Source organism: Hemitrygon akajei, chromosome 23 (assembly GCF_048418815.1).
Source record: "Hemitrygon akajei chromosome 23, sHemAka1.3, whole genome shotgun sequence".
NCBI classification, from domain to species: Eukaryota; Metazoa; Chordata; class Chondrichthyes; order Myliobatiformes; family Dasyatidae; genus Hemitrygon; species Hemitrygon akajei.
The window spans coordinates 30,418,711-30,440,096 of NC_133146.1; the positions used below are offsets into that span (position 1 = coordinate 30,418,711).

The window sequence follows — 21,386 nt, forward strand, 5'->3', positions numbered from 1 at the left end:
TATTGAAATGGGTTCCTGAATTGCTGATTCAGCTGTAATTAAAAGTAAGTGTGTTGTAGGTAAATAAAAATGATTTGAAGAAGCTAAAACAACACACACAAAATGCTGGTGGAACACAGCAGGCCAGGCAGTATCTATAGGAAGAAACACTGTCGACGTTTCAGGCCGAGACCCTTCGTCAGGACTAACTGAAAGGAGAGATACTAAGAGATTTGAAAGTAGGAGGGGAGGGGGAGATGCGAAATGATAGGAGAAGACCGGAGGGGGTGGGATGAAGCTAAGATCTGGAAAGGTGATTGGTGAAAGTGATACAGAGCTGGAGAAGGGAAAGGATCATGGGATGGGAGGCCTCGGGAGAAAGAAAGGGGGAGGGGGGAGCACCAGAGGGAGATGGAGAACAGGCAGGGTGATGGGCAGAGAGGGAGAAAAAAAACAAACTACTAAATAAGTCAGGGATGGGGTAAGAAGGGGAGGAGGGACATTAACAGAAGTTAGAGAAGTCAATGTTCATGCCATCAGGTTGGAGGCTACCCAGCCGGTATATAAGGTGTTGTTCCTCCAACCTGAGTGTGGATTCATCTTGACAGTAGAGGAGGCCATAGATAGACATATCAGAATGGGAATGGGATGTGGAATTAAAATGTGTGGCCACTGGGAGATCCTGCTTTTTCTGGCGGACCGAGCGTAGGTGTTCAGCGAAATGGTCTCCCAGTCTGCGTCGGGTCTCACCAATATATAAAAGGCCACACTGGGAGCACCGGACGCAGTATACCACACCAGCCGACTCACAGGTGAAATGTCGCCTCACCTGGAAGGACTGTCTGGAGCCCTGAATGGTGGTGAGGGAGGAAGTGTAAGGGCAGGTGTAGCACTTGTTCTGCTTACAAGGATAAGTGCCAGGAGGGAGATCAGTGGGAAGGGATGGGGGGGACGAGTGAACAAGGGAGTTGCGTAGGGAGCGATCCCTGCAGAAAGCAGAAAGAGGGGGGGAGGGAAAGATGTGCTTGGTAGTGGGATCCAGTTGGAGGTGGTGGAAGTTATAGAGAATTATACGTTGGACTTGGAGGCTGGTGGGGTGGTAGGTGAGGACAAGGGGAACCCTATCCCGAGTGGGGTGGTGGGCGGATGGCGTGAGGGAAGATGTGCGGGAAATGGGAGAGATGTGTTTGAGAGCAGAGTTGATGGTGGAAGAAGGGAAGCCCCTTTGTTTAAAAAAGGAAGCCATCTCCTTCGCCCTGGAATGAAAAGCCTCATCCTGAGAGCAGATGTGGTGGAGACGGAGGAATTGTGAGAAGGAGATAGCATTTTTGCAAGAGACAGGGTGGGAAGAGGAATAGTCCAGGTAGCTGTGAGAGTCTGTAGGCTTATAGTAGATATCACTAGATAAGCCGTCTCCAGAGAAGGAGACAGAAAGATCAAGAAAGGGGAGAGAGGTGTCGGAAATGGACCAGGTAAATTTGAGGGCAGGGTGAAAGTTGAAGGCAAAGTTAATGAAGTCAACGAGCTCAGCATGCGTGCAGGAGGCAGCGCCAATGCAGTCGTCGATGTAGCGAAGGAAAAGAGGGGGACGGATACCCGTATAGACTTGGAACATGGACTGTTCCACAAAGCCAACAAAAAGGCAGGCATAACTGGGACCTATGCATTTGGAGGAAGTGGGAGGAGCCAAAGGAAAAATTATTGAGAGTAAGTACTAATTCCGCTAGACGGAAGAGAGTGGTGGTAGAGGGAAATTGGTTAGGTTTGGAATCCAAAAAGAAGCGAAGAGCTTTGAGACCGTCCGGGTGGGGGATGGAGGTATATGGGGACTGGACGTCCACGGTGAAAATAAGGTGGTGGGGGCCAGGGAACTTAAAATCATTGAAAAAATTCAAAGCGTGAGAAGTGTCACGAACATAGGTGGGAAGAGATTGAACAAGGGGAGAATAAGGCAGTGTCAAGGTATGCAGAAATGAGTTCGGTGGGGCAAGAGCAAGCTGAGACAATGGGTCTACCTGGACAGGCAGGTTTGTGGATTTTGGGTAGGAGGCAGAAACGGGAAGTGCGGGGTGTGGGAACTATGAGGTTGGTGGCAGTGGATGGGAGATCCCCAGAGCTGATAAGGTTGGTGATGGTATAGGAGACATTGGCCTGGTGCTCCTTAGTGGGGTCATGATCAAGGGGTAAGTAAGAGGGGGTATCAGAGAGTTGTCGCTGTGCCTCGGCCAGGTGGAGGTCAGTACGCCAGACAACAACATCTCCCCCCTTATCAGCGGGTTTTATAGTGAGGTTGGGATTGGTGCGGAGGGAGCGGAGAGCAGAGTGTTCGGAAGGAGTGAGGTTGGAATTGGAACAGGGTGTGGTGAAGTCGAGACGGTTGATGTCCCGTCGGCAATTAGCAATGAAGAGATCCAGAGCAGGCAGAAGACCAGAGCGGGGTGTCCATGAAGAGGAGGAGGGTTGAAGACGGGAGAAGGGGTCATTGGTGGGGGTAGGAGAGTCCTTGCCAAAGAAGTAAGCTCGGAGACGGAGCCAGCGGAAGAAGAGTTTAGCGTCATGGTGTACGCGGAACTCACTGAGGTGTGGGCGAAGGGGGACAAAGGTGAGGCCCTTACTGAGGACAGAGCACTCTGCCTCAGAGAGTTGAAGGTTGGAGGGAATGGTAAAGACCCGGTACGGATGAGAGATGGGATCAGAGGTGGGAGGGTGGCTGGTAGTGTCAGTGGAGAGGGAAGGGTTGGGGTGAGAGGAAGTTGGAACCTCTGAGGGCCCAGGAGCTGACAATGGGATCTGAGGGAGAGGGGATTGCAGAGTGGTGGTGGGGGAAGGGGAGACGGGAGTCACAATCGCAGCATGTGAAGACCCGGCCTGGAGTCGCAGTCGGTGGTTGCACAATCGCTGCCAGTGATGCCTTCTCTACAGATTTCCTTGTGTTTGAAGAAGCTAAGCTCCTTTCTTGAAGTTGTTTCCATCATTTGAATTCTGCCTACCTTGGTACACATTAGACCATGAATCAGAATGTCAGAATCTTCAAACATTTTGTATAGATACGGTAAATTCCGGTGCATAAGCGAGAATTTGACCCTAAATTTTGGTCCTAAAATAGGGGGTCGGCTTATACAGAGGGTGCCAACTTTGGAAAAATGAATACATGGAAGACAGGTCGTATTTATTGACTGTCTTTGAGTCAAATTCGTTCCACTGTCGATGCATGAATTCTTTGAATCGTTTGTTTAAACTCACATCTAGTGGCTGGAGCACGGAGATCAAACCACCAGGGATGACTGTAATGTCCGTATTTTCAGCTTTCAATGCTGCTTTTATCTCACCTGACAAGTGTGCTTTGAACACGTCCCAGGCAAGTAGCGACTTTTCCTTCCCAAAACCTTCAGGACATCGACGCCACACCTCTTTAACCCACTTCAAGCAACCGGCTTCATCCATCCAGCAGCATTTTTGGACGTAAACAACACCCCGGGGGAATTTTCTGAGCAATCTTTGTTTTTTGTCTCAACACAAGATCACGTCTATTCGTAAATCGGGTGCACCAACTTTGCGTAGCTTTGAAATTTTCGCTGACCTCACGGTGTTTTTCATCCCATTTCAATGCTTGAACTCGAATCATTTCTCTGGTAGCAATGATTCCAGATGATTGCTAGTGATTCACCCACTCTAAAACTTTTTTTTTGAGTTCTGGCCACTGGCAATGGCATGTGGTTTGCACATTTCGTCTTTGGCATTTACCTCAGCATCTCCTCTGCCTTTCTCCACTCTCTCACTTGTTTCTTGTTTACACTAAACTTCTTAGCAGCTGCAGTTATTCGTTCCTTTAGCAAAATCAACAACCTTCAGCTTGAAGCCAACATCATATCGCATTTGTTTTAATCTTTTGTACCCGGCGGTCGCAAACTCAATACTGAGTAGACGTACTGATCCCGCCACCCCGTGTTATGTTTTAATGAGATTACGATGGGCGCTAAATGGTTTCACGGGGGTTACATTTCAGAGGATTCTGTTCCATTGGAAACCTAATCCAAAATTTCCCTCCCTGATTTATTTATTAAGAATTCACTTATAATACTCTACAATGTGTAGGCCTATTTTCTTAGCAGGTACTGGTTCACAAAATATCCCTCATCCGGATACAGCAAAGCTGAGTACCAGCATGTGAGATCTTGTGATCTTTTCTGGTTAAATCCAAAACCTCTACAGAAGGGATCGGCTTATACAAACATGACACGAAAAATTCACTTTTTTAACCTTGAAAATGGGGGGTCGGCTTATACTCTGGGTCAGTTTATACTCTGGAATATACGGTAATCAGGGCTAGTACTAAACTTCATTTTTTTTGCAGAACAATGTTCAAAGGGTAATTGTTCAGGGCAGTTAATGGCCATAAATAGAAACTTGTGTGAAAGAAGAAAGTGCTTGAAGCAATCAGCAGGGCAGATCAAAGACTATTCATGTGAACATTTACATCTTACTGTATCACATTACAACTTATAGGAGCAACATACAAACTGCTGGAGAAATTCAGCATCTATGGAGAGGAGTAAACAGTTGACCTTTTCATCAGGACAATTTATGGAACTTTGCTGGATATAAGTTTCCTGTGAAGTCCTTCACAATATTTTGAGGTTCTGAAAAGCTTTGTAGATGTCAATAAAATAATGTACATTTCCACAACATTATTCAAGTTGTCCCAAAGTAGCTCACAACCAATAAAGTACTTTTTGAAGAGAGATGTGCTCAAGGAGGGAATGTACCCATCTTTTTACATATAGCAAAGATAATCAACATCTTATTAGAAAGTAGACATGATCCAGTTTAATGTTCTAAGAAAAAGATGACCTTTCCAAGATAATGATATTATCTCAATTTTACATAGGAATTGTATCAGTTATTTGAAAGCAACCAAAACCACTGAGAGACTAAGCCAGGGCAATCAACGCCGTATGATGCGCTTCCAACTAACAAATTTCCAAATTGAACAAAGTACATTCAATCCTTTATTACGAAACCAGCAAAGGCAAATGATCTTGTAGTGATAAAAAAGCTACAAAATTAAATAAGTGTTATTAGTGATACTAAGTTACAGTAGTGTAATTAGCAGCCAAATTGCATAACTCTGAGAAGTTAGCGTAATAAGCAGTCTAATAATGTTCCAATTAGCGATCTAGTTAGCATAACTAAATGTACTAATTAACAGTCAAAAGTATCATTCCTGGCTGCCTCTAACTTTCAACTAGACTAAACTAAACTAAACAACTAACTAGAACAAAATGTGGATATGTAAATATATACATTTGCTTCAACCACGTAAAAGATTACTATAATAGATGTGCCCCAAAATGCGATAAAGATGGAAAATAGATACATGGCTTCCACATCTGAGCCCCATATTATTACACTATAATAATTACAAGTACTCACTACTGAAACAGGAGACATGAAACTTTCAAGGACAAGCACCTTAACATTTATACAAATATCCTCTTTCTTCTTTCTTCTTCCAGTCAAGTCATGTAACAGTCATCTAGGCCAGAGCTTACCAGCACTTAGTCCAGTACAGAGTGATCTTTACCACCTCTTTCAAGTCAGCAAGTCAAGTCAAAGTCATGAAGCTTCATGTATAAGACAGGTCATGGTTATAGGCCTGTCGAGACAGCTGGTCTTTGTCTTGGTGCAGACCTGCTGCACAAATTCTCTTCAAGATGTGAACATCTTGTACAGCGGAACAGGTCAATATGATGACCCCATACCTCTTCACTGTACTCCTTCTGGCTCTTTACCTCAAAAGGTACAAAGTAGTCCATTCCAACAGGTATAAACAGAGATTCGTCTGGAGAGACCCTGTCCAGAGATAGATCTGCCATGTGCTGGTATCCTGGAGTTGTGTACTATTATTGACAAACAACTCACTTAGATAGGATTCTTTTTAGAGCTGTACTAGCACCAGGAACCCAGTATTTTTGGTGCAACACGGATAATGTGGTTATAGCCACCATGTTCCACCTCTTTATGTGCATGTCTCAGAACGATGTCTGAGATATTACGATCCTTTACCAGTATAGCAGAATGTTTAGACTCTTCAGGCATGGCTGCCCTATCCACCAACTCTCAAGATACCATCTTCAAATACTAGATTGAGCTTGAAAATATGGCTCTTCCTTTTCACACTTTCTCCCCTTTGGATACTTGAGAATTCATCTGGAAATCTGTCTTTGGCAAAACCTAATGATCTCCATTTCAGCCTTTCTGTTTTCCTCCACTGAGAGAAAATCTTGGCTGGTCTGACATTTGGGCTTCTCAATCTTTCTCTCAAAAGAATACTCTTGTTGTTTTTCATCCAAGTCAGACTGAGCAAGCGCAATGTTCAATTGCTTCCTCAACTGACTAAGAAACAAGAACAGTTTCTTAAATCTAAGAATCCTGGTCACTGTCTTCCTCAAATGATGAATTATACATGTTGCTGTGTCCACCTCTTCATCAATCTGCATGGCATTTGTAACATTCTTGACTTCTGGATCAACCTGCAGAAGTTCTCCAGAACAGTAGGGATTCCCAGATCATTCCCTTTCAGACTGAAGAAGATACTGAGGCCCTCACACCTGCATTATGCTTTATTCTTCAGGAATACTTTCACTGTCAACATTCTAGAGGCCACATATGCTGGGTTGCTTGTAGTGTTTATGTACCTCCATTTAGATGCTTATGAGACCATAAGAATTTCTGAAACTCTGTTTACAACAGAAGTTCAGAATTTGGAAGTTTTGTTTTTCATTTACTTCAGTACAAAAGCACTATCAGTCCAAAACACCAAGTTATGAAGCTGCATCTGCGACTCTTCCGTTCACGTGTCCATATGGCTTCCCATCATAGCAGTGGTGAGTTCTATATGAAGGATTGAAATTAACTTAAATGGAGCTGCTCTAGATCTTCCCATGATAAAAGCACTCTGCACCTGAGAGTGCTGTTGTGCAGCAATAGGTAAGTCACAGCACCATAGCCATCTTTGCTTGTGTCTGCAAAATGGTGTAACTGTGCAGCAGGAACCTTTTCAAAATCCAGGGGTTTCAAACATCTAACAATCTTGAAGTCTTCCAAGTGGCAGAGTTCCTCCAGCCAGCTTGTCCACTCATGAGCAATTGATGTTGGTATAGTATCATCCCAGCTCAGCCCAGCCCTTTCTTATATAGATCTTGTAGGATCTTAGCAGATAACACCATCGGACTTGCAAGATTCTCAAAGGATCATAGATGGAACTTATGGAGAGGATCCTACCACTTCTGGTGAGTGGTGTATCTTGGATTGTGATCTTAAAGTTGAAAGTATCAGACTGAATGCACCATTGCACACCCAGTACTCTCTCCACCAAAGGAATACCTTGATCCAAATCCAAATCCTTCATGTCTTTCACTCTTTGATCTTCTGGTATCACAGATAGCACAGTATGTCTTATCCATTTTGTGAGTTGAGAACCACCTTTAGCACAAGTGTATACAAGGTCATGATAAAGAGACATTGCAGCTTTCTCAGAAGTTGTTGCCTCCTTGTGCATTTCCTAAGAAAGAACGTTGGACAGCTCAGAGATGAAGTTGCCCCAAAGCAATGTACCACCATTACAAAGTCCACCATACCTTGGCTGTGGTCACCATCAGACCACCAAAGAGTCCTCAGCAGATCTGCTTCTTCCACTGATACTTTAAACATCTGCCATAATCACTACTGGTTCTTTTCTGAATCTGGTTATGACTCCAAACAGATAGCTAGCAAAATCTGGTACCTGTAAAATCTGAGCATTAAGTGATAATGCTTGAAGTGTCGCTGCACAGTCAAGCACAACATGAAGTTTCACTTTTCTGGGGTGATAAACACCATGATGTGGAATATACCAGATTTTCCCAATACTGTGTTCCAGATCTCCTGTTGGCACTCTTTCATCATAACCTTTGGAGATGACATCTTTCATGAAAGCTGTGTAGTCAGTGGGAAATGACAAAATCCTTCCTAAATCTCTTCCTTAGGTGTAGAACACGCTGATCAACAATCTTCCTATTACGTGGCATGTTAACCTTCTTTCTGGGAAAGGTAAATTAACCTGGTAGTGGCCATTCAGCAGCTTTGCAGAACTTGGAATCAGCTCCATAAACTTGTGGTCTTCTCTTGACAAACCAGGTTCATCCTGACTACATTCAGGGAAGTTTGCCTTATAATGACATTGGCATGTTATGTTGCCTAGCAGTAGGTTCAGAGATTAGTTAAGTCCTCAAGATAAGATTACACTTGTAATGCATTTTCTTTAATTTTCATAAGATTACTAATTGATGGTATTAAATCTTAATTTTGTTCACATTTGTTTCCTACTCCTTTTAAAGACTAGATTAGATTAGCTTTAGCTTTAATTTCTCTTTTGCAAGCCTAGATTCCTTGGATGTTGCCGCGAGTTCTGGTTTCGATGCACTCATGTTACTTTCGCTAGATGCATAATTTGCAATTAACTCTTTGTTCATCCGCAGCATCGCCAATATTTAATTCAATAAATGTAGGCAACTAAAAAGCTGTCTGCACATCCACAGCACTTAAACCAGTCCAAACATATTGTCTGTGTGAGGAGTGGCGCACCACACAGTCTTTCGTTTTGTGCCTTGTAAGGCATTGTGCCCGATGCCGGCTCCCTAGGCCTAAGTCAACGTAGTAGTAGAACATACAGCCTTCAATTGAAACGTCAGCAGCTGAAGCATTTCAGCACTTCAGTAAAACAAAGCAACAAACTCTGAGGCAAACATCACACAGTCGACAACAGTCCCTAATGGACATGCAGTGCTGACCATTTAAAAATATGTTCAAACCACAAATACACTGTATGAATCAAAGAAAGGTTGGTTATTTGTGGTAAGCTGCTCCAGTTTGCCCAATCCTTTGCCGTAGTGTTCATTTGGTATAGCTTTTTGTTTTGTTGAGCAAGTGTAGCAGTTAATTGAAAACAAACTAAAATCATTGAGAGACAAAGCCAGAATTATCGATACATTATGATGTGCTTCCAAAGAATGAATTTCCAAATGTAAAAAAAAGGTACGTTCAATTCTTTATTGTGAAAGCAGCAATGATGAATGATTGTGTAGTGATAAAAAAGCAAAATTAGCAATATAACTATCTCATTAGCAGTCTAGTAGTGATATTAACGACACTAAGAGGTATAATAGGGTAATTAACAGTTGAATAGCATAACTTAGTGAAGTTAGTGTAATAACCAGTCTAATAACATTCCAATTAGCATTCTAGTTAGTATAACTAAGCATTCCAGTTAGTGGTCAGCAAAAAATATCATTCTCTGCTGCCTCTAACTTTCAACTAGATGAAACTAAACAACTAACCAAAACAAAGTGTGAATACGTAACTATACTCATTCACTTCTACCATGCCCCAACCCACATGAGGGATTACCATAATAAATGCGCCATAAAGTGCATTACAGACAGTAAGTAGATACAGGCAGTCCCCAAGTTACGAACATCCGACTTATGGACAACTCGTACTTATGAATGGAGGGAGGAGAACACCATCTGCCATTTTATGTCAGATCATGACGCCGTCCGCCAGTTTAAGTCGTTGCCATTAACACTGTGTTGAGTGTGTTACTTTGTATTTGGCTTAAATACTTCTTAGCAAGATTCACCCTGACACCCACTTTTCCAGTCAGCACCGCCTCCACTTTTCCCATTTAACCTGTCTCAGTGCAGGTGGACTTTAGGACCCGGAGCAGCACAAGATCCGTCGCCCATGGCTACTGCTGTATTTTTTTTATTAAGTGCGATCGTGAACAATAGCTAGGTTAATAAAGGATGCAGGTAAAGGATAAAGGAGAATAATGGAGCATGTGAAAGGCCCTGCCCCGATGAAAGCTACAATTATTACTAAGCAATGCAATAGTTTAATTATTGAAATACACATGTTTATTAAGTGTTTTATATGCATAGAAAATTAAAACATATACTATATACTAAGACAAACGTTTGACTAACTGACACTAAATAATACCAGATGTACCTGTTCTGACTTACGTACAAATCCGACTTAAAGATGGGCTCAGGAACGGAACTTGTTCGTAATCCAAGGACTGCCTGTACACGGCTCCTACAGGTAGAAAAAGGATACCTTGCTCCTACAGGAATATTTTGAAGATTCAGGGCTCCAATTCTGGATAAAGATTTAACACCTTCCCACAAAAACAAGATCACAGAGCCGTTACTCGATGCATATAAAAAACAAGTCTGTTGCTCTGTGGATTTTCTTCCTGTAATGTCAGATTAGTAAGTGGACCACAGTATAGTTCAGAACACAGAATGCCAGAATGCCTGCAGCTAAGTGTTGGTTGCTACAGGTGCAGTATTAACATCTAATGAGATGGAAGAGAATAGTCCAAGATCTTGCTTCATTGTTTTTGGCTTTGCTTACTGAGTGTTACTTTGCACAATGGTAATGTAGGGGGAAAGATGCTTAAGGTCATGTTGTGACAGCAGGGCCAAGGTAGCTGAATCCTCCAAATCTTTGGGCCCAGTTTTAAGCAATCTACCAAAATATATACACGTTTACCACTCTTGTCTAAGATAAAAACTTTTATTTCCATTCCAAAATGTGGAACGGGCCATCATAAGGGAGCCTAAGGGGATGTTGCTGTGCAGCATGGCAGACAAAAACAAACGAGATGGATTGTAGGTCAGCATGAACTCAAGAGTGCTGTCCGCCATGTTGGGAGATAGGGATAGGTGCAAAGGAATTGAATTTACTGAGGAGGGTGGAACACTATTGCGAAGCCAACCAGGCGGTCATGATACCAGGACTAAAATGATCTGGCACTTGTAACAGCTGCCCATATACTAATTCAGCTGTGGACAACTGCAGGTCATCTTTTGGAGCTGTTCTGAGGATGGACGAGGGACGTTAATGCCAAAACTCATCTGTCAGGGAAGCTCTCAGAGCAGCCTTTAAGGAGTGGTGAAACTGCTCACATAAGCCATTGGACTGTGGGGTGATACACCTTGGTGTGAGGTAGCCTAACTGAGGTTCTGGGCCATTGCCCTGAAAGGGTGTCCGTAGTGAACAGTAGTGATTCCTGGCAGCTGAAACCCCACAGTGTTCACAGACCTCTGATGTCCCAATACATTGGCACTGTCAAAAGTATAAGGTGGTGGGCATTTTCTAGTGTTCATACCAAAGCAAGCATGGTAAAAATATAGGGCCCAACATTATCTGTTTCTCAGCTGCAGGCTTCCTTATGTTGGGAGCCTTGCTGACCAGGCTTATTGAGGTTGAGAAAGGAGGAGGAATGATTCACCACTGCTTCGCTGGGTGTAGACTATCAGCTTTTTTTTTAGCAAGTTCCCTATAGTTCTTCATGGGTGCATTAGCAAGGGCTATGCAAACATGAAGAGATTAAAAATAAAATAAAGATGGTGATTTCCCAGGAGAGACAGCATGTGGTCCATTAACTCTGAAGGCTTAATGTCACTGAGGCTGGGCAAGGAGAGCAACTGTTTGGCATGCTCAGACTCCGATAGTCCAAAAGTCTGCAAAAGGTGAGTTTTCAGCGATTGATATTTATGTTCAGGCAGGTGTTGTAATAGACACATCACACTCACAGCGATGAAATTACTGAGTGATGCTACTATATAGAAATATCTGGTGGTGTGGATTTCTCACAGCATGAAGTGGGCTTTGGTTTGCGCGAACCAAGTGATGGCATTTTGCTCCTAAATTTCCAGCAGTTTCAGAACGACTGGATTGGACTACATGTTCAATAACTCTGGAATTGTCCTAGAGCATCGGGGTTACCAATGTAGGTTTTCACAAATGAAACGGCGGAGGCATTTTATGTTTCAGAAAAAGTGTAGCAACTCATTTATTGAACACCATAAATCTGAACACAAAGCATGGTAAACCCTTTACTTAGTTATCTCATCACATCAGACCAGCCTCTTAAAGTGAACCCCAAACCAATGTTGGTGGTTATGAATTCTGTAATCTGCCAATCACATTAACCTACAGTAATAGCTACAGTACTGTGGAAAAGTCTCTGCATCTTGGGATTCTTTCTATAAAGTTTGTTTTCAATATATATTTTTTGTCTGTATTAGTGTATCAGTAGAAAAGAGTATATTTTAGATTTCTAATCATTAATCTTCCAAAATATTAAATGTTACAGAGAAGTTATGGCATTTTGTTAAGTAACATATTGTAAAGCTCTGGGGGGTGGGGGAGGGGCATGATTGACAGCCCGCCCCAGTATTTCTAGGGGCCAACACTAATTATTGTTCTTGTTTTAAAATGCTTTCATGGGATTATGGAGGGATGTTCAAGTTCATTTATTGTTACGTTTTAGCTCAGTTTATACAGTTATTCGCATGTGTTTCTGTGGATCACCCCGACTGTAACTGTGTGTGTAAATCACCTCCCCCATCTCTATGTGACTGAGTGGGTTCTCTTTCCGTCAGAGCACCCAGTCTGTGTTTGTGCTTGTTGCAATAAAAACAGCTTTTGAGTGAAATGAGCTTTCTTCTCTGTCATCAGGGACCAAATTCTCACCACAATATAGATCACTTTTCAAGTAAAAACTTGATTACTTTGTAGGTACATAGCTCAGCACCTGAGTAAACAAAGATACATACTGGTGCATATGATCAATGACTTAATGAGTTGAATGAACTAAATTGATTAAATGAACTGGAAAAGTATGTAGAATGAATTAAGCTCAGTGAAGGACAACCAAAATAAAAGGTGCAAGTGTGGCAGATGTGACAGTTTAACCTTCAAATGATCAATTCTTACACCATGGGAGAAGAGAGAACACAGCAAGAAGACTGGTCACCCTACATCAGCAAGGTTTCTCTCCAGCAGAAATTGTGTGACAGACAGAAGTTTGAAGATGTGTTTTCCAAGCTCTTCTGAAGAAGCACAAACAAGCGGGGAAGGGTCAAAACCAGAAACACAGTGGTTGGCATGGAACCTAAGTGCAACAGATGAGAGATACATCAAACTGATGTCCCTTCCAAATCAGAAGTTCAGCATTGCCATCAGTTCTGAACCCACAAAGACCAGTGGAACCTTGTACTCTCCAGATAAGTCTTGTCAGAAGTGATATAAATGGAAGAATTGCTGCCAATAAGGCATTCCTCCAAAGAGGAAACAAAGCCAAGAGATGCAGCTGTGTACAAAAGCACGACTGGAGCGCTAAACTATTTTTGGATCAAACGAGAGGCAGTTTGTCTGTAGAAGAGCTGGAGAGTATAACATATCTTCAGTCAACAGCGAAGCACGGTGGAGATTCCCTGAAGGTGTTGGGCTGAATTTCTGAAAACAGAATTAGTAATCTGGTCAGAATTAATGGAATCCTCAATGCTGAGAAGTATGAGCAGATTGTCATCCATTACACAATGCCATCAGGGAGGCGTCTGGTCAGTCCCAGCTTCATTCTGCAGCAGGACAGTGACCCCCAAACACATGGGTCTTGGGCATAAAGAACGATCTTCAGTGAAAAGAAGACAAAGGAATTCTGAAACATGTGGTATGGCCTTCACAGAGCCCTGATCTCCACATCATTGAGGCTGTTCGGGATTACCCAGAGACACAGTAGCAGTAGCAACTGAGACAACCAAAGTCTGCAGAAGGATTGTGGCAATTTTCTTATGAAACTGCACGGCAATGTACCTAAGAGAATTGATGCAGTTTTTAAGGCAAAGGGTGGTCACACCAAATGTTGATTTAATTCAATTTTTTACTGTTTATGCTCTTTATAGTAATTTTTTGATATATTTAGAAACTTTTCATTCCATTATTTTTGAAAGCATCTTCGCTTTACAGAATAATTTTATCTGTCCAGATCTTTTGCACAGTATTGTTTTTGTCAATCTTATCTATCCTGGGACCCTTGAATCTCACCACTGTGTTGCCCTCTTGCTAGTCATTAAATAGCATTTGATGCCTGAAGCTGTGCTTATATTCATTCATGGAAATTCCTCACTGACAGTAGCCATTTACCTGGAGCCCTCCAATCTATTCAAGCTGGGTCAGACATTTAGTGTTAGCATCTAAGTCCAAAAACCTAAAATATAACTTGTCTTTCCATTTGTTAATATATTAAAATGGATTTGTACACAGTTCTGGGAAATGGTAGTACAGTGAACAATCCAGAAACTCAGATTGATGAATGAAGACAAGTGTGTGCGGCCTGGGGAATTTAAATACTGGTGTTTAATATAACATAGACAAATTTGGAAGGAAAGAAAAGACAGTATCAGTAATAGTGACAATGAATTTGCAGATAGTCATTAAAAACCAAAATAAATTTGCCTTCTTTTCCATTCTGTTTGCACACATTACGTTAAGCCAATGACAGCTCTTAATTAGCCCAGCAAGCCCTTCAAATCCAGTGTAGTCATTGAAGATGTACTTGTGAGAGAGAATAAGTTGCAGGGGTAGAGGGAAATATAGAGGTGGGGAATGGAACTAATGGAAATGATTCCTCTAGAAGTATTGTGGATTAAATAGACCATATGGGCTCCTTTTGTGTTATTAGCAGTGTAACTTAAGGTTTGTAGGTCTTCAGAAGAAGTTGACAAAACTATAAACAGCAGTGGCTGGGAGGTGGACCACAGATTACAATAGGAAATCAAAAATACATGTCAGAAGTGTAATGTTACGATAGTCATGGGAGATTTTAACATGCAGGTCGATTGGGAAAATCAGGTTGGTAATGGATCACAGGAGAGTGAGTTTGTTGAATGCCTAAGAGATGGCTTTTAGGGCAGTTTGTCGTTGAGCCTAATAGGGGATCAGCTATACAGGACTGGGTGTTAATGTAATGAAGCAGAGGCGATTAGGGAGCCGAAGGAACCCTTAGGAGGCAGTGATCATGATATGATTGAATTCAGCTTGAAATTTGATAGGGAGAAAGTAAAGTCTGATGTAGCAGTATTTTGGTGGAGTAAGGGAAATTTTGGTGTCTGACAAGGGAAGTCAAAGCTAATGTAAAACAAAAGAGAAGGCATACAACAAAGCAAAAATTAGTGGGAAGATAGAGGATTGGGAAGTTTTACAGAATCTACAGAGAGCAAATAAAAGAATCATTAGAAGGGAAAAGATGAAATATGAAAGTAAGCTAGCATATAATATCAAAGTTATTAGTAAAAACTTTCAGGTATGTAAAAAATAAAAAAGAGATGAGAGTGGATATAGGACTGCTAGAAAATGAGGCAGGAGAAATAATATTTATTACTTTATTGTCACCAAACAATTGATACTGGAACGTACAATCATCACAGCGATATTTGATTCTGCACTTTGCGCTCCCTGGAGTACAAATCAATAGTAAATATAATAAAAATTTAAATTATAAATCATAAATAGAAATAGAAAAGGGAAAGTAAGGTAGTGCAAGTCAGGTCCGGATATTTTGAAGGTACGGCCCAGATCTGGGTCAGGATCTGTTCAGCAGTCTCATCACAGTTGGAAAGAAGCTGTTCCCAAATCTGGCCGTATGAGTCTTCAAGCTCCTGAACCTTCTCCTAGAGGGAAGAGGGACAAAAAGTGTCAGGATAGAGGGGCATCCATTCAAAACAGAGATGTGGAGAAATTTCTTTAGCCAAAGGGTGGTGAAATTGTGTAATTTGTTGCCATATGCAGCTGTGGAGGCCAGGTTGTTGGGTGTATTTAAGGCAGAGATTGATAGGTTCTTGACTGGACATGGCATCAAAGGTTACGGGGTGAAGGCTGGGAAATGGGGTTGAGGAGGAGGGAAAAAAGGATTAGTCATGATTGACTCCAGTGGCTCCAATGACTACAGTGGCATTGACCTCCCACATCATGAAGACCCTGGAGAGACTTGTTCTAGAGCAGCTCCGGCCTATGGTTAGGCCACACTTAGACCCCCTCCAGTTTGCCTATCAGCCCCGACTAGGAGTTGAGGATGCCATCTTCTACCTGCTGAACCATGTTTACGCCCACCTGGACAAGCCGGTGAGCACTGTGAGGGTCATGTTTTTTGACTTCTCCAGTGCGTTCAACACCTTCCGCCTTGCTCTGCTGGGTGAGAAGCTGACAGTGATGCAGGTGGATGCTTCCCTGGTGTCATGGATTATTGATTACCTGACTGGCAGACCACAGTACGTGCGCTTGCAACACTGTATGTCAGACAGAGTGGTCAGCAGCACTGGGGCCCCACAGGGGACTGTCCTGTCTCCCTTTCTCTTCACCATCTACACCTCGAACTTCAACTACTGCACAGAGTCTTGCCATCTTCAGAAGTTTTCTGATGACTCTGCCATAGTTGGATGCATCAGCAAGGGAGATGAGACTAAGTACAGGGCTATGGTGGGAAACTTTGTCACATGGTGCAAGCAGAATTATCTGCAGCTTAATGTGAAAAAGACTAAGGAGCTGGTGGTGGATCTGAGGAGGGCTAAGGCAACAGTGACCCCTGTTTCCATCCAAGGGGTCAGTGTGGACATGGTGGAGGATTACAAATACTTGGGGATATGAATGGACAATAAACTGGACTGGTCAAAGAACACTGAGGCTGTCTACAAGAAGGGTCAGAGCCATCTCTATTTCCTGAGGAGACTGAGGTCCTTTAACAATGCTGAGGATGTTCTACGAGGCTGTGGTGGCCAGTGCTATCATGTTTGCTGTTGTGTGCTAGGGCAGCAGGCTGAGGGTAGCAGACACCAACAGAATCAACAAACTCATTCGTAAGGCCAGTGATGTTGTGGGGGTGGAACTGGACTCTCTGATGGTGGTGTCTGAAAAGAGGATGCTGTCCAAGTTGCATGCCATCTTAGACAATGACTCCCATCCACTCCATTATGTACTGGTTAGGCACAGGAGTACATTCAGCCAGAGACTCATTCCACCGAGATGTAACACTGAGCATCATAGGAAGTCATTCCTACCTGTGACTTTACAACTCCTCCCTCGGAGTGTCAGACACCCTGAGCCAATAGGCTGGTCCTGGACTTAGTTCCACTTGGCATAATTAACTTATTATTATTTAATTATTTATGGTTTTATATTGCTATATTTCTTCACTATTCTTGGTTGGTGCGGCTGTAACGAAACCCAATTTCCCTTGTGATCAATAAAGTATGTCTGTCTGTCTGTCTGAATGGTGAAGCAGATTTGCTGAGCCAAATGGCCTAATTCTGCTTCTATGTCGTATGGTCTTATTTAAGGTGGAAATTTACTTTCGCATTTCAATTTCAAATGCTACCTTTTTAACACTGTAAGTTGAGTGTCCCTTATCTAAGCTGTTTGGGGTCTAAAGTCTTTCTGATTTTGGATATTTTTCATATTTTGGAATATATAATGAGATTGCTTGAGATCGCCATCATTTCCAACTCTGAATTTATGTGCCACCATAAAGCAATAAAGCTGTCTTTGTCTTACCCTTGTTGATCATACATATGTAGTTAATAAAATTATTGCACACTTTTAATATAATTAAAATATAATATGTGTAGTGTAACAAAAGCAACACCGCAGCATTTGTGAGAAGATTTGAATGAGATGTCCAAAAACTACAAAGAATGTCAGGCTTTCAATCTCCAGTTACAATACCTTGTTTCAATTAAAATGCACTATATTTGTATTTTACTTTCTTTATGTTTTATATAAAATATAAAAACGGCTTTGTGGACTTATTGTGTTATATTTTCATAAGTGCCAATCTTGACAAAGTTATCAATGAATTTCTCTTTTACTTTTCGTTGTGTATGTGTCCTGGCTACACAACAATGCTATTAATGAAAATGCTGGAGACGGGAGCTAAGTTTCATGGTTCTTTACTGGCAGAATCCGAACTTTACACACAAGTGCATATAAATACACACCTAATAACGCACACTCAATATGCGCCTAATAGCACATTCAACAATGTGTTACTAAAACATAAAGTAGTCCCTTATTAAACTGTAGGCTATACGGTACACTCCTACCCTTTTATTTTAATAGTGTATCAACTTTTTTACTCCGGCACTATGCTAAACAAATATGTTTACCCTTAACATACAAACGCCTACCATCTGTTTACTTAATAACTTAATAATATCAAATTGTAACAAAGTAACATAATAGTATCAAATTATGACACGTCCTTTTATTTACTTTTGATCTAAGACATATTTATGACTCAGGTCTCTGGGGAGGGGGATCTTCTCTGCCTCTCCAGGTAATGTCTGTCAATAACTTGTTTGTTTTAATACAGATTTCCATGTAAAAGTCATGAAAAGTTGATCTCTGAGCATAGGGAGTTAAGAAAACATGGACATCCGACTTGCTAAGAGTTCTAGGCAGCAGTTCACCTCCATATAATGAAGACTCCTCTGTGCATCTGTCCTAGATATATACGCATCTTTGTGCTATCAGTTGTCTTCCTTACCCATATCTCATTTGTTCCAACTGAGCTAATTACACAGTCAACCTCATATTCTCCTTAGATTCCAAATAGATAGCCTGACCTTTATGATACCATCTCTTATCGTAATATGACTTTCCATCTTCTATTTGTGCTTCATATCTTTGTGCTGGTGATTCAGCAAGAATGCTGGCAGGATGCTCAGGAGAAGACGGATATGTTGGTTTTTTCGGAGATTTAAGCTTATTGAAAGTTCACAGATCTTCCATTATCAGTTCATCTGTTAACAAGTAATTTAACGGTGCAGGTGCAGGTTTTCGTCTTTTGTCTGTAATTGGAACAGGGTCATTAGTTCTCCTCCTCAGTTTCCGAGTCATTATTGGCTTTACCTCCATAGAATCTCCTGTGAGTTCCATTGTTAGTCTCTCATTCTCAATCATCTTTTTCTTTTCTTCCAACTCAATCTTTTTATCTTCAAATTCCTTCACTGCTGCTTTCTTCTCTTTAATATAATTCTTTTCCACTTGTTCTGTTGCCAGTTGCAGAGAAAGCTCTGCATTTTGTATTCCTTCCTTGTATTGTTGATCTAGTTTCTTCATTCTTTTCTGATACTCCTGCAAAATGCCTTCCTCTAACTGCTGTAGCTGTCTTTTGAGAGATGTCAATTTCTCCTGGTACATCTGCTCTTTTACTTCCAGGTAGTCTTCATCATCCTGCTTATTGGCAATATCTGTCTCCCTTGTATCTTCTGTATCTTCACCTGAGTCACGGCCAAAGATACTGCGTTCGTCCTCATCGTCAACGCTGTCTAGCTCCTCATCGTCGTTGTAATAGTCGACAATGGATGAGAGGAGAGCTGTGGACATCTTGCCCGCTGAGCTGCTCTCTTGTTGACACATCTAGTGCCTTAATGGTATGCCAATCCCACTGGATTTTCCTGAGCCATTTGCGTTCCAGTAATGGTGGTCCTCCATTTTTCAGTACATAGAGGTTCAGCTGCTGTGTTTTATCTCCGTAGGTCACTGTCACGTCAATTTTATCTTTGGGACGCACTCTCTGTCCTGTGTAAGTCTTTAGCAGTAGTTTAGTTCATTTCAGAGGTATGTGAAAAAAACAGTCATTTGTAGTCGTGTACAGAGATCACTAATAAAGCTGAGCCTGTGTTTGACTCCATTTTCAAACTCACGCCTGCCACTTGTAGAGTGATCCATATTACTCTTCGATTATCTGTCTCTTTCACACTGTGAAGTTGCAGACAAGACAATTCACTTTTGTCTGAGCCATTTTCATCAGAACTGCTTTCTTTCTTTTTGTGTATATTGTTGTATTTTCCTTTCTGGGGTTTCTTGTTTTTCTGTATTTTGTCCCTTTTCTGCTGTTTACTAGCTTTGCATATTCTGCCAATGTGGCCCTGTTTGCCACAGTTACTGCATTTTTTGTCTTTAAACCAACAATCCTCTGGGTCATGTGGCATGTTCCCACAATGGTAACATTTCTTTCCTTCATTTCTGTTCAGTGACATTTTATTTGTAGTATCTCTGAAGCACCTTGTGCTTCTGCTTCTAATGATATTGCAATGTTCAGCACCTTTTGTAAGGTAAGGTCTTTTTCACACAGGAGGTTTTTATGTGTGGTTTCACAGTGCATGCCACCTGACTGGCACCTCCTGACTGCAAGGGGATAGATGGGGCTGAATTTGTCAGGTGTGTTCAAGAAGGATTCCTGACACAGTATGTGGACCGGCCAATGAGAGGAAAGGCTATACTGGATCTAGTTCTGGGTAATGAACCTGGTCAGGTGACAGACCTCTTGGTGGGGGAGCATTTTGGTGAGAGTGACCACAACTCCCTTAGCTTCAGCATAGCTATGGAGAGGGATAAAATCAGACGAAATGGTAAAGTGCTTAACTGGGGAAGGGTTAACTTTGAAGGGATGAGGCAGGAACTAGCGAGAGTAAATTGGAAACAGATGTTCAAAGGGGAAAGCACAGAAGTAATGTGGGAGAAGTTTAGGGACCACTTGAGCTGGGTTCAGGATAGGTTTGTCCCACTGAGGCAAGGAAAAAATGGTAGGAAACGGGAACCGTGGCTGAGGAAACATGTGAGGCAACTTGTCAAGAGGAAAAAGGAAGCATATGGTAGATATAAGAAGCAGGAAGTAGGAGGGGCTTTTGAGAAATATAGGGTAGTCAGGAAGGAGCTAAAGAAAGGACTCAGGAGAGCTCGAAGGGGGCATGAGAAGGCCGTGGCAAATAGGATTAAGGAGAACCCCAAGGCATTCTATGCCTTTGTGAAGAATAGGAGGATGACGAGAACGAAGGTGGGATGACTAAAGGATAAAGAGGGCAACATGTGCTTGGAAGCAGAGGAGGTTGGGGAAGTCCTAAATGAATACTTTGCTTCAGTATTCACAAGTGAAAAGGATTTTGATCAGGATGAGGTCGAAGTAGAGCGGGCCTGTGGGCTGGACAATGTGGAGATTAAGGAAGAAGAAGTGCTGGATCATCTTAAAAACATTAAGATTGATAAATCCCCAGGGCCGGATATGATACACCCCAGGTTGCTGTGGGAATTGAGAGAAGAGATCGCAGGAGCATTAGCTTTGAATCCTCTTTGGCTGCAGGGGAAGTGCCGGAGGACTGGAGAATGGCAAATGTAGTTCCCTTGTTTAAAAAAGGTAATAGGGAGAAACCTGGGAACTATAGACTGGTGAGTCTTGCGTCAGTGGTATGCAAACTACTGGAAAGGATTCTTAAGGATAGGATCTACGAGCCTTTGGAGAAGTACAGTCTACTCATGGATAGTCAACATGGCTTTGTGAAGGGAAGATTGTGCCTCATGAGCCTGATTGAGTTTTTTGAAAAGGTAACAAAAGAAATTGATGAGGGTAGGGCAGTGCATGTGGTCTACATGGATGTTAGCAAAGCAATTGACAAGGTCCCTCATGAGAGACTCATCCAGAAAATCATGAGGCATGGGATAAGTTGAACCTTGACTATTTG

The 21,386-nt window shown here is 42.0% G+C and overlaps 1 protein-coding gene and 1 pseudogene across 2 annotated transcripts in view; one reads left to right on the forward strand and one right to left on the reverse strand.

The window, feature by feature from the left end:
* pcdh15b (protocadherin-related 15b) overlaps positions 1-21,386 on the forward strand; it is a 1,734,278-nt gene that overhangs the window by 589,390 nt on the left and 1,123,502 nt on the right. The window lies entirely within an intron of this gene.
* On the reverse strand, positions 18,317-19,251 carry LOC140715070 (sin3 histone deacetylase corepressor complex component SDS3 pseudogene; annotated as a pseudogene).